Source organism: Daktulosphaira vitifoliae, unplaced genomic scaffold (assembly GCF_025091365.1).
Source record: "Daktulosphaira vitifoliae isolate Bord-2020 unplaced genomic scaffold, ASM2509136v1 Scaffold_5, whole genome shotgun sequence".
NCBI classification, from domain to species: domain Eukaryota; kingdom Metazoa; phylum Arthropoda; class Insecta; order Hemiptera; family Phylloxeridae; genus Daktulosphaira; species Daktulosphaira vitifoliae.
Window position 1 is genome coordinate 4,154,063 of NW_026099576.1, and position 14,946 is coordinate 4,169,008.

At 34.1% G+C, this 14,946-nt stretch overlaps 1 long non-coding RNA gene across 6 annotated transcripts in view; it reads left to right on the forward strand.

The window, feature by feature from the left end:
* The first annotated feature begins 9,054 nt into the window (after positions 1-9,054).
* LOC126906880 (uncharacterized) overlaps positions 9,055-14,946 on the forward strand; it is a 19,651-nt gene continuing 13,759 nt past the window's right edge. For 4 of the 6 annotated variants that reach the window (XR_007704374.1, XR_007704378.1, XR_007704376.1 and 1 more), the window contains exons 1-2: positions 9,055-9,573; positions 9,954-10,178. This is a non-coding gene — a long non-coding RNA (uncharacterized LOC126906880). The remainder of the gene's footprint in view (positions 9,574-9,953; positions 10,179-14,946) is intronic. The other 2 variants (XR_007704377.1, XR_007704379.1) reach the window with 2 other exon arrangements.

The window sequence follows — 14,946 nt, forward strand, 5'->3', positions numbered from 1 at the left end:
AATACTTTGTTTGGGACACATTCGAATACCATTGAAAGTCCTGAACAGGCAAAATACAACGTTTTACGCCGAAAACAGTTAATTGCGATTCACGGCGTGGACTGTCACGATCGATATGAAACCGCGTCCGAACTAACGGGCTGACAGGAGAGGAGAAAAGACCTCCCAGACAGACCGTTCATTAAGGTTGTAGTTTAACGGACACGATCCGTTGTCGTCAGCACGTCTACTGATGTCCAAGACTAATCTGCTTCGTGCCCCCAGTCGACCTGAGAATTGGCGATAAGCTTCCGACTCGAATGGCCCGAAGGAATGAAACTGCACCGTAATGGATTGAGTATTTCTTGAAAGTATTCAGATATGTTTATAGCCAGCTCTGTTGTTACTCGGGGTCACAATGGGTCAGTTGAGACGACTAAAAGGTTTTGGGAATTAAAAAAGTTCATTGCTCGAAAAACGAGTGAGACGATAACGTTTCCAGATGGTCTGCGTCGCGTTTGTTCGGCCAACAGAGACCTTGTAAGTATATGCGAATAAATACCTTACCGGGGCAAAAATGTTCGCTTCTGGTCTGATATTACACGACGGAGCTTTGGCAGGCATCGCATACCGTTTTGCTGTACACGGTAACAATCGATACAATCAGGTGTATGTATCAAAAGGTCCTCACGGGAAAGTCGCCCTAGGACAATCATTATGAGCTAAAACTTCGTAGGAGGACAATAAATTGAATTTGACAGTGGCAATTGGCATCAGCACTTTACCTTGTTATCCAGCCCACTTAACATTATATGTTAATGATACACTAACAGAATTTACCTTCCGTAAGGAATACATTATTCGCCTTTGCCAAACTAGAATAACGGTCTGTTCGATGTAATATCCTCTTCAAATGCGCCAATTTATTCAATGGAATATTCATAATTAATTTTTCAGCTAAACTTTGCGTCAGATAAAACTGTCAAAAGAAAAAAATCTTCTCGGAGAGATGTCCCAAGATAAGTCACGTGCTCAGTTTTGTTGAAAACGGAGAAGAAAAACGCGGGGGCAGAGGATTATAAAACAAATTAATGTAGGCGCGGCTGTGCATACTGAAAAGTAAAATACATGCGTTTAGGTAATGACGTCGTTTGTTCTAAACTTGCAAGAGGACGTCTCAATTTTATCGCTAACACGAGCGGTATGGTAATCGACTAATTAAAAAATACTGGACGAGGTATCGACTAATAACCACTGACTGAGAATAACCTTATAAATTTTAATTATCAATTACATTTTGGCAAGACTTTTTGTGGTTATTCTTAGGACAGCATCGCGTCGTCCACCGGTCACTTATCTCAGCCGACATTAATTAAATATCTATAATTATTTTGCGCAGTTATAGAAATAAATCACTCGCGTTTGGAGCAATAATAAAGTATGCACGAGCGTATTAATAATGTACATGCGTAATGTTAGTGGCGGATTATTTTTTTGTTGGCCAACACTTTTACTTTGGGATGTGTTGCAAACTCCTATAATTTATCATGAGACTTTTAATAAACGTGTATTCGCGTTATTATGTCTTGCATCCGCCCGTATAATATATTCCAACAAAAGCCAATTTTCAAAGATCATTTTTATAGACTTAACTCGATTCCTGCGACGGGCACTGTGTACGAGAATAACTCTTTCGAAATAATACAATTTGCAAGCAAAATCTGTTTTTCGACGAACACAACAATGTACGCGTTTTCAAAGCAGACGGATGTTTGTTTTTTTTTTCGCGATGCCATAAAATCAAAGACATTTATTGAACGTATCATTTCGAAACAGCTTTTTTCAGTGATTTAGTAACGGAAGAAATTTAATAGGGCATACCTTACGACTGTATAAAGTCAATAACCTACAGCGTTGTGTACTGTTTTCAAACACGATTATATTTATTCTGGAAACATATTGAGTGTATTTTAGTAAGTGTAGTTCTACGAATGTGGTGTTCACGATGGCGTTACACGGCGTGAAAATACAAAAATACACAACAATAAATTATATATTGATTTTTAACATGTTGCGTATCGATTATACTGCGGTGAATGTGTTTAGTTATTTATTAAGGTCCCAACCAGAAGTGTTTTTAAAAAAATGCACGTGTTTTACGTATAATAGATTCTACTCGGCACAAGCACATTGATTTCAAGAAAATATTTGTAGGAAAACTCTCTGAAAACTATTCGTTACTTATCTCTGAATTTGTGCGTACTTTCTACGTTTGAATTAGAATCGATTAGCAATAAAATGTTTGTAATTATAGCACATAGAGAAAAAATACAACGCAGTATTGAGTATATTTCTCTTTTAGTGTAGGTGTTGTACTCGGTAAAAAAACTACTGTAGCATATTCGCAAACGGATCGAACGTAAAACTAATTTTGTTTTGGCTTCTCTCCCCTACCGTACGGACTTGTGGTTTTCACCGTTACAACGCTCCCGTTGACCATCTGCCCGATTGTAAACGAATAAAATATTAACAATAATAATAGATAAATACGTTTAAAGACCATTAAGAGAGAAATTTTAGTGATTTCGAGTGGTAGTTAAAGAATTTATTCTTTGAAACTTGACGAAAAATTCCTTGGGCAACCGGTGGCCGACGACAATGCGAAAAAAGTTTTACTTGTTTAGGCTGCTCGCAGGTGCATTCACGCGAATATTATTCACACAGGACGTACCGTGTAATTTATTGTATCCTCGCGAGATACATCCACTCGGGAGACTCGACTCGTTTCGAAAACAATATCGCAAAAAAGACAACAAATTCATTCGTTGGGTTTCATAAAAAAAATAATACATGTACCGTATAATGCACATTGCTTTAACGTGGTCCCTTTGTTGTTCGTTTCCGTGAGTCGCGCCGGTGTGTTTAATGGTTTTGATGAAACCGTGCAAAGCAATCTCCATGGCGAATATTAACACGGTTTCAGCCACTACCAAGTGTAGTAATAATAATTAAAACAACAACTCATTTAAATAAAGTTTCTAAAAATGTAACAAACGTTTTAATTATTAATGTGCACTAGGGTTTTGTGAGCAGTTTACAGTAACTGCGCCATAAAGATACGCTTCATTGGGTTTCGCTAAGAGTATAATCTTTTACTTTTCTTTTATTCTCTTTAGCAGATTCCAAATGCCGATAAATCTCATGAATTTCATTCTTATCGACTGCTTGCCTGTTTAATTACTACTAGATGTAATATATAGACTTCATGATCGGCTCAGAGCATAGAAAATTCTATAAGATAATTATTAAATCCCAACGTTTTGTGTAGGCATGAAATTATACTTTACTAAGTAATCAGAACTTAGCTGGTCCGTAAATCAACCGCTAGACATTAAATGACAAACACATTATACATTTAAATTAGTATTTCTTTTTGTACGATTCAATAGCTTCTAGCAATAGTGCGATTACAATACTGCATTTGACATGTAAAAAAGGCTGCCACGATTTTATAATTTATTAAGGCCTGCATAATTTGTGTACATTAAATACATTAAATGTCAATTAATAATTCGACAGATGATTTAGTCACTAACAGTTTTGATATCTTCAGGAAGAGTTCGTGGTTTTTATTGTATTTTCTATAAGAGTATATATGCTGTAATACCTATAAAAATAGAACTAAGGAAAACAAAGAATTACTGAGAGTCAAGAAAATAGAACTTATGATTATTTCTTGTATCTAATCTTAGATTTTTCTCAGCTTTTTTTCTCATCTTTATTTTTGTCGTATTTTTCGGGTAACAATAACTATTTACGTTACTGTCGCGGTTGGGTCGAAATAGAGTTTATTTCCGACGTTGACATTAGAGGTTAAGTCCCCTTTGTTTATACGCGTTCTGGAAATACGTAAAAAAGCCTTTGTTTTAGTACAATGACGAATTGATAACTTTTTAATAAAGCGGTTAAATACGTTCAAACATAAATTCCATTATAACATTTATGATTGAATACTGCGTTTGTTGAGACCCATAAAAATACTTTAGGCAACAGTTAACATATTTTCACGTTTATCTAAAGGGATAATAATTGTTACAGATGATAACACATTAATCATAATTTATGCAATGCATAACACTTGCAAACTCGATTTTCAAATGTGTTGAATTCATTAATTAGCCCGTCAAATGTATTTTTAACATCTTTTATGGACATAAATTCACTTTTATAGCTAAAACTATGAAATAAAATACAGAAGGTGTTTAGAATACTTACAACTATAAATTACGTTATTCAACTTTATGGTTTTTACTTTCGTTAATAAATGTCTTATTTCCTTTTATCTCTTATTAAAAATAAAAATAAATGTTTGACTAGGGTCAAAAAGGGGTAATCTCTCACTTTTTACAACTTTCGGAAGTAAAACATTTTAATGACTTTTAGGTTCGAAAAGTTTTGAAAAATTTGACCAGTGAGTATTTTTTTTGTGAATTTCATAAACTAGCTTGTTGATAGGTCTGAAAACTCGAAATAGATTTAGAAAAAATTGTTTAGATGAAAATTTGTAAACATCAATAAGACTTTTAACTAGAAACACGGTTATAATTAGTAAATTCATAGAATAAATTCACAGAAAATTAAATTGAAAAAAATATTATCATGTTTTACTTGAAATATACATTCAACGTATATTTGACCGTTTACAAATTACGAATAAATTTTTTCTTTATATTTAAATACTTTTACTTTTGGCGGTGGGTCTATTCAATTTGTTTCAAAGAAATTACTTAGTTATTTTGTAATTTTATCCAAAGTGAATTGTTAAATAGTACACAACCGAAAGGACATTGTGATTAATATACTCTCGACCTTATTCATTTCACAATGATTGCTTTCATACCCCATATCAAGTTGTAATAATGTATTCATACTTTAGCATATACGCGTACATTTACATTTGGTTAAAATAACCGTGTACACAATGTGTAAACAATTAGTGCAATGGTTCGCAAGTAATTGTATGGTATTCCACGTCTATCATTTGAGTGTACACGGAATTAAAAGTACCCAAGAGCGTGTTTTAGTAACTAACTTTAAAGATTGCATTAATTATTCAGGGACGTTTGGTAAACCTGCGCTTAGTAAAGAATTAATTTATTCCATTGTCTTTATTTGTATTTGCAATTTCGATTAAAAAAATGTAACGGAATGATTGTGCTATGACAATGTTCACAGAGCGACAGAGCTGTTCTATTAAGCATTGAAAAATTATTTGGTGTTCTCGAATAAATTAATTGCCAGCATTAAATCACACATATAAACATGATATCCACAGATAATATCTGAATAATTGCAATAATAAGTTATAAAAAATGCTACCGAAGAAATAATAATGCTGTTTTTATTTCGTTGTTATGACGTAGGAGGACGAAGAGAAACGGATTATAATAAAAATGTTTTGTTATGCATGACGCAACTTTGTTATGTGACTGCCTTAAATAAAATAGGTTAACTACGCATGGTTTATTGGGCAATGAGTCTGACACAAGACCACCCTAAAAAAAATTGGCACATTATTCAAAAAGTATTTGCGTGGTCATTTGTTCTGTAAACGATATATCGTGTAAGCCACCAGCTTACCAGGTTTTAATTGTTGTAAAATAATAGTTAATTAAATGCAATACTTTAGGAATATCAGATCAAAAGCAGTTGTGATTAGAATCTTCCAGTAAACAGATTTCTCCATTAAATATTCATTTGATTCATTTAAACACTTTATAATACAAATTTTGGTTACTTTGCGCCATTGGCATTTAATTGCTTACACAATTAATATTCAGCAGGATTTGCATAGTAACATCGACATCGTCGACTAAATTAATCAACTTATAGTCGATTGCACATCTTAAATCCCTAAAAGCTTTCTACTGTTTGAAAAATTAAAACTCTAATTATAATTATTTGAAATATTTTTCATAAAACAAAAACAGTTGGGTTTTAATGTGAACATTTTTTTTTGGAAGAATCGACATAATAATATGGGCGCTGATATATATATTTTTAAACACAACACTTTTACATGCCTATTTGTGTTATTATTTCTTTTTAAGTGATATTTGTTTTTCTGGTCCCACTCAAGAGCAATATGACATCAGGCTAAATATTATCAGTAGGTTACCCCCTTCAATTTAAATTCCACAAGTTTTTCTTATCGTAAACGTAGAACCGCCTTTTCCTGTCAAGGGCTAAAATAAACGTTTCTCAAACGAGCAAAACTCGCGTAGTGATATAACAATAATTACTGTTATTAGGTAAAAAAATGTTAACCCTGTGTATTTTTTACCGTATTCGTGTGTGTACACTATTTGTGTTTACCCCTATCGTCTCAAAACGGTAAATTTCTTTATTTTTCTTGTCAGCTATTATCCACGGGTGGCCTCCATCTCCTTTGACAGTCCATTCACAAGAAACGGCTGTTGTGGTGATTATTATATTACTGTGTTTTTTTTTTAACGGCGACAAAAGGATGGAGAACGACAAGAATGCGGGTCCAGCGAAGATAAAGCCTTTTTTCTATTTAAAATACTTCCGAGTGTTAAAAAAAATACATCCAGAAGACTGCTATTCTCTCCTATTATAATTATCTGCTTCTGCAATCTGTTCATTTCGCAACGTGCCTTATAAATACGTCTAGGAAGTTAGGTTTACGACATAATAATAATATACATATTATACTATGACTGTATATTGTCAACGGTTATGTTATTGTTGGGTGCCCGTATGCAAAACTACACCCCGTTGAGTATGATGGATGTGATTCGTCTGGTTTTTTTTCTTCAAAATCATTTCTTCTGAAACGTAATCCAGAAGGGAGGAAATTTTAATTCCGTTGGATTTATACATTCGTCAAATGAAATGTCACCACTTGTGTACTTAGTAACAACAATAGTTTTATAAAACCGGAACCCTCTTGTAAAGGCAACTAGTATTTAAATAACAATAAACATAAAAAAATATCAATTAAACTTTTATTTTACTTTTAAAAGTAATCAATCAAATGTATTTAAATTAATTTTAATAATAACATATCTATAATTTTGTTCGGCTCTATGAAGCGGTTCGTTTCATAGGGCTGTTCATGGAAAGAAAGTCGTGTATATAATGTCCATGTTGTCATTCAAAAGACATTGAGTGATAGGTTCACATAATTTACATCGCATCGTTTCCTTTTTTGATTGTAGTTATTGTTGATGGTAATTTGGACAACACGAGAATTCATTTTTAATACGCTAGAAAATTTAAATATTATATAATAAATTTACTTGGCACGATTTGAGGAGACTACTAACTATTTACAATATTAATAATCCGTTTGATCATATTTGCTCCTAAGTAGAATGTTTCATGATTTAACGTATGTATGTGTGTTAGGAGTCAAAAGTCGAAACTATCTCAACCCTTTAAATGGATTATTTCTCTCCACTGCATTTTGACTGTCATTACACACATCATCAATGATTAATGATGCATAGGATAATACAAACTCGTCGATATCTGTAAATGATATCTACCAAATTATAAACTAACATTTGGAATAGGAGTGCGGTAATAATAATTATTAATTAACATTTACATACAAAATCATTGAGTATGGCATGTATGAAATTTATATTGATATATCTAGCGAATAACTTACATAAAATAAATGCCTATATCATTGATCACTTACACATTTTTCATATAAGTTAATAATAAATGAAAGTCTATGAGAAGACTGTCTACAATTTAATAATAATAGATATCAGTTTAATATAAATTTAATTTTCTTAATTTTAATATTTCAAAAATGCTTATGAAAATAAAAATCGAGAAGCAAGCCTGGACCAGAATAACATTTTTTTTTGTGAGAACTAAAGAAATAATGACATCATCTCCGAAGGGCATATTTTTAAATTTCGTTTCAAGTCATAAATGGTTTGAATCAAGTTCAAACAAAAATATGTTGACAGAAGTCTTCATTTTGATTAGTTTTCTTTGTAACAAAGAATTAACTTTGTTTTCAATTTCCTGTGTAACCTCTCTCACTCAATTCACCGCAAAAAATGTTTTCGTTCATTATGAAGCTGTTCTCACTTTATCGTGATAATTTTTTTGTGAATTCAACTATTTAGTAGCTCTACGGCAATTAACATAATTATATTATAGCAGTATTTATCATCAGATCGAAAACATAAAAAAAATACTAGATAGTGTTAGTTGTTAACTTCGAAGCAAAACGCTAAAACGTCAAAATAAATAATCAGTTAATTCATCTTATTGGTAATTAATTTCAAGTTTAACAATAGCCACTGATTAAAAATGCTGAGCATTTATTACCTACCGAATAAACATCGTTCGTTATATATTGACAACTTCTACAACGACACAATTCAATCTATTTATTTGAAGTGTATTCATTAATTTTTATAAGGAAACAATCTAAAGTAATTTTCTGGCGTAAAATGTTTTCTTTGCGTACGTATAAAGCAATAAAGTACACAAACTTTGTTAATAACGCGCCATTAATGTGTGTTGTTCAACGGAACGTTAGCCTATTTAATTTTTACCGGTTAACGATCCATTACGGCTTTAGACGACCCAAAGTAAGTTTCTCAGTCGTGTTATGTTTAAAAAGATTATTTTGAAAAAAAAAAAACTGGGTTTATTGAACTTTGAGTGGCAATTTAGACCGATATCGATGATAGCATTCGCTATTTATTACTTGCAAACACTGAGTACATTGTAATGATAAAAGGGGAGGTACACGATCACACTATCGCATAATGGACAGAGTCGACAAGGCCTTAGTCGATGGTGTGCTCATAAATTAGCGGTATCTCGTTGAACATAACTTACACATAGTTAGAGTTGGCCATCGGGAAATTCATAGCTTCATTGAATTCACATTGAATTATTGATACAAAGCTAATAAACGGCAACGTTTTGTGCTAACAAGTTATGGGCAACCGTGTGCAGTTATTGTTTTATTCAAATACAAATAAATCTTTAAATAAAGTCATGAAGTACCTTAAATAATATGTATTTCATGCGCTCGTATCGTGTACGGTTTTTAAGTAACGTTGTTGGCAATATCATGTTTATATTTAGTAATGGCGTAAGTGTACTACGAGTTTGACTCCAATGCGATAAACACAAAATACACCTTTCCAATGCGGTTATTGTAGCAGTGTAATAAATCTCGGCGTCTTGTGCGAATAATTTTACCTTAATAAGTTTTTTAGTGATGAAAAAAAACTTATTTTTCTTTGATCGTCGACGGAATTTACGGAGCCCCTTAATCCGCAGGGACACACTCCGCATATACCTAGCGCCGACTCTGAGTTGTATAGTAAAAAAAAAGAAAAATTGTATTCTAGAAAGTCAGAAAGACCTTCTAGAGTTAATGCAGTCGTGTTCTCCGCATTTCTACATTTACGCCACTGACACGTAGAAACATTTAAAAAGAAAACGATTTTTATCGATGGCATAGAATTTTTTGGAGACAAGTGAATTCGATTAGCGATGGTCGTGAATTTTCCGTACTAAAACACAAAGGTAACATCATTTTAATTATTTTTCTCAGAAATGGAGAATTATTGTTATAGGTGAATAATTTATATGTTTCTCAGCGATGCGAAAACTTAATCTCGTAGCGTTTTGCATTAGTTAAATTTAAAACGTTTATTGGATTTTCCGGAACACTAAGTACATTTTATTATTAAAAATTCGTATAACGTATAAGCTAAGAATAATGAACGAAATTTAACATTTAATATAAAATGTTCTGGTATGACGTAGAAGGACTGAGCAGACATTGTAACTCAAAATATACCCTTGTAGATCAAAAACGTTTTTATTTTTTTAATAAAATAACAGTTTTGTTGTAATTTCAACAATATATTGACTAGAATTACTATATAATTTTTTGTTTACAGCACAGACGTTCTCCATGGTGGACGCAGGTGCTTGTTATTCGGTTGTATAATATTGTTACATTGGGTCTGAGGTGTGCATGTCGCTAATCGAGACATACCATCCACATCGACTGCCTTTATTCCATTAAATTAATACATTCTGAATTCAACGGATTCCGGTGTTTCTATGTGGTTTTGCATGACACAAGTTATAACTTTCTCACATGATAAATTATCCAAATATCGGTATGTAATGTGTGTAATAATAATAAAAACTAACTACCCACTTACCTGTCGGGTAAACAATTATTAACGACTATAATCGTTAAAGGTATTAATGATACATCGATTCGCAAAAAAAAAAAATAAAAAAACGATACAGTTGTACAGTTAAACTCAGCATAGTGGGGATTCGGCTAGCAGACTCCGGTGTACGTTGAAACTCGATAGTGATCAACATTGACAGGAAAGCTTTCATTTAAATTAATTTTTGAATAATCTAAACATTTCATTGTTGTACAAATCATATAAAAATCGTTCATTTTTACAGTAAATTTTATGGTTTTTGGAGTAATTAGTTAATTACGCATAAAGTTATTAAACAGCTTTTCTTTTTTCGTCTCATAGTACATTATATTAGCTTTAATTTCAAATAAAACACGTATGTTTTTAGGAATATTTTCAAAAATTGGTCAAGAAAAATTGTTGGCCTGATTTTTAAGTCCCTCATTGTTTTTTTTCCACTGGAGTACAATTTCCAAAAAAACTATTTCGCCAGCAAGTTAAATGTCTAAAAAGTATCTTAACTAACTAGCAACAGACTACAATAAAAATCTCGTAATGATCCTTTTCCTTTCTAAATAGTTATTTGAATGCAAAGTGACAAATTTTGGAATTTTACGAAATTATGCCACTGATAGATTCAACTAGACACAATTTATGATCTTTTAGACGTATCGTCGAGGAAAATCGGTCCAGAAGAAACGGGGTATTCGTGAGAAGAAAGAAATGAAAAAAAAAAAACAGGATATAATAAAAACCAATAGCTTCCCAACAACGCATTTAAGCTAAAGCAAAAATCCGTTGGAGTATAATTTGAAACACGATTTGTCCAGTCCATAATTGCGACAAGACAAAGTGCACTTTACAATGTTTCGGGTTTAGTAACCACTGTAATTGATATGGTGCGCATTTACCTGTTTTTGTGAGTCGGGAGGGTGCGAGCCATGTAGAAAAGGGTCCGAGGGGTTGGCGGCGGCAGTGGGACGCACTGAAACGTTGCGCCAGAGGAGTGTGCGTTGGATGTCTGATAAACGACCACAAGGGCTCAAGTGTGTAGTAAAGAGGATTTACAAAAGAAAATGCGCTCTGTTATAATAATATTTTATTATTATAAGAATATGTTATTAAACTTTGTGTTCGAGCAATATTTATTAACCGATAAAAACTTTGTTGAAAAACTACTAGATGTGTATTTTTAAGCCGGCTCGTACGTGCAGTTGCTCGAGTAATCGTACCCTGGCAATATTTTGTTAGCAACAAAAGTTCAACGTACTCGTTAAGACCCGTTCATGTGCCACAAGGTGCTTGTGTATGTTTTTGGGGGTTGGAAGTTCTGCTATGAACACAAAAGGATTTCAAACAGTTTTACAAATTACTGTAATTAGATCCAAAGCACAGATAGGTATGCTATATAACTCAGTTTTATTTTGCATCATTGCGCTCTATTTGTTGCGCATCCTCTAATATTTCATGGCACTGTAAATAAAGTAAACTTCATGTTCAGCCCGTCCAACGACCATATCGATCGTGATAAATGATCTTCTACGCGGTTAAAAATAACGCAATCTCGTCTGGATATCTTTCAGTGTGTATCATGACGGTACAGCATTATTATTAAACGCCCAAAAGAAGCAGGTAAAACCATTTTTACACAACAACATATTATTATTTTATTGTATAAATTGTGACCGACCATTGTGCCCGGCACGTTTGTTCGTATACAAAAGCCACCGTTTTCTTTTTTTAAGGGAATATTGGGGGTGCCAAACGTAGTAAGCACAATTTTCGAATGAAACCCAAACGGAATCGACGGTTTCTTACTTTTTTATTTCACCGTACGGAATGGTCCTACCTGTACGGCTGTTGTCAACACAAAACTGCAGTTATTTCAATTGTCATAAAACTATTGCCAGGGAACTTTTATTGAAGTACAACCGTAACCAACGGGGTTTCATTGTTGATTATTCTAATTAATGAAATTTCATATGGAACACGTTTTTTAACAACGTTTTGTTGATTCTGTTATTATACATCATCGGCGTGAATTAATGGTGTTAAACTCGGGGTTGCGTGTTCACGCGTGATTTTGGTCGTTTAATGTCATGTTTACCAGACGACTATACCGTAGAAACAACTTTTTATCCAGACCACAGCAACCCATCTGTTTCGAACGGTTTCACGGCGAACCAAAATAAGTAGCCGCTTGTTATTAGTTAAACTATGTCGGCTGGTGTGTGTGGTAAACAACCGTGTGTACATGTGATCGCAACACTGTCGTGTTACAAATGAGTGTGATATATTTTTCATATAAACAAAGCCTGCAATCGTCTCCCTATTTGAATTGTGTGTGTACACTTGTGCAGGCATACTTTTTATAATACAAAAAATAACGGCAGGCAAAAGTGAATAAAAGGAAATTGGTAATTTTATCATCTGCAGCTTTTAGGCTTTTAGCTAGTGTTGAAACGTATTAATAAAACTAGGTTATAACCGTAACGCCGAGTTGAGTAGTTCTGAAAAAGGTACACTTTTCGTTGAACTAAATGATATTAAATTCTAGTGTACTTTAAATTGATATTGAATTTTTTCTATTTTTTTAAAAGCTTAAAATCTAGAGTTTTATGCAATGCGTATTTATTTTTCTCGCATAAACAACTATTCATTTTTTTTTTATTTCTCATGGTTTATTCTAAATAATGCTTTTTACCTTTTGATGTAAATAAATCTAATAGAACAGCATTGATCTGAGCATTGCGATTTCATCAGCCTGAAAGGAGTTTGTAATTATCGTGTACGTTTGAACTGTGATTGAGATTGATGTGTACAGCGAGTCAACTTTGAAGTAAAAGTTGGTTTATCGTCGTTAGTCGGCGGAGCCACTTGGATTGCTGGTGACATCTGACAAATGATGAATGGAAATGAAAGAATGAAGGATGTGGATAAAACGCCCGGGTAATAATTTATCTGGCAAGTGGTAGTCTAAGAGCAAAAGTCTAACAGCACTCTGATGAAATAGACTGGAAACGCGTTGAACGTGTCTCGTGGCAGCCCCAGTGGTTTGCGAGAGAGTGTGTATCGATTTACTTCTGTAGGGAAGAACGTGAAAACCGTCTCTCTGTCTCTTAGTTCATGCATCGCGTAAATATGTGACTCGTGTTTTCGGTCTATATGCAAATCGAGCCGTACATGATTTAGCGGATTGAACAAGGTTGTTGCTAGTCATGTCATTATTTAATCACAACGTTACACTAAACGTTTAATTGGTTTTTTAGATTTGTTAATAAAACGTATGCGGCCGACACGTAATGGGTCGATACTGATCGACAGACAGCCCTGAAATATTATTTCGGCATGGAAATGACCTTTCGCAAGTTGCCGACCTCGGGAGACAATAAAGCGTTTTAACTAACCTAAATCAGAACGCAGATTCGATAATTGTTAATGTGATCGTTGTCATCGCAATGTTCTATCGATACCGTTACTGTCAAGCTTAAAGCGGAGGTTCGTTGGGCGATGGTGACAAACCCAGTGTTGGTAAAACGCAAGTAAATAAAAAAAAAAAAAAAACGGGCAATAAAATCCTAGTAGTTGCAAAATTAAAGCGACACTTTGGAAACGCTCCAAGTATCAATTTTTAACGAGCAGATAGTAAAAACAAAACTATCGACTTGTATTCGTTGGAGAATTTTACAATTGATTTGATGCATTTCATTCGCTTTACCAGAACAGTATTTTATGATATTTTCCTGGAACAAACGCACAGTAAATAAATGCAAATTTCGTTGTGCTGTCTTTAGAATGACAATTAGTGTCCGGCTCGTTTTTAATTGTATTCGTAATTTGAGCGAAAATCTCACAAGTTTGGAGTGTTATGCAAACGTCACGGTATTGGCATCTCAATGAAGACAGCCGTTTGGAGACCGTCGCTGTATCGAACTACTTACAAGATGTTTTGGAACGACAATTTGATTTGCAGCTTAACGTCGCCGAGTCGAGATTTATGTTTCTTGGGAATTTATTGATAGAGACACGTAGCTTTGCTGTACAGCGCGGTGGCCGTGGCGGCCATTTGATGTCCCTCGTTGTACGCAGACAACAAAACAGTCGGGCTTTGAATAATAATCAAACGCAACGTTATCGGCCGGACAAATCGGATACTCGGGAAACGTGATTCCGACATGATTTACCCCCTGAGGCTCTGGGACCGTACGCATCCAAACCGACACATATCTCTCTGGGACAATGAAAATATTATTATCATTATTTTATTTTTATTTCACTGGAGAGTACGTCGGCCGACGGTCGTATGTTATTATAATTTAAATTTGTTCGGGCGCAACAACAGACCGTCGATTGTTATCGACTCGAACGCCGTCGGAGAAATCCGTCGCCTTCAAACATAAGGCACACAATTTGAGCATTTCACAGCGTCGGGTACACATGCTCATCGGAATGTCTAAGGCCGACTAAAATTAATCGAGGCCAGTTTGTGTCAAAAATTTCATTTGCCTCTTTGGCTCTGGCCGGCTGCCAAAATTCGCTGTTTGGACTTTTCTTTTGGTCGGCGTTGCCTTTCGGAGCGCCTTCGACGTTTGGCTTGCGTTCAGCACGTGCGCGACCGACCAAAACGACTAAGTAGTCTCGACCTACAGGAAACTCACTCTCGGAAAATCGCGAGTCCGCAGTGGGCAGGGGTGATTTACACACGTCAAAAAAAAAAAAAAAAAAAACA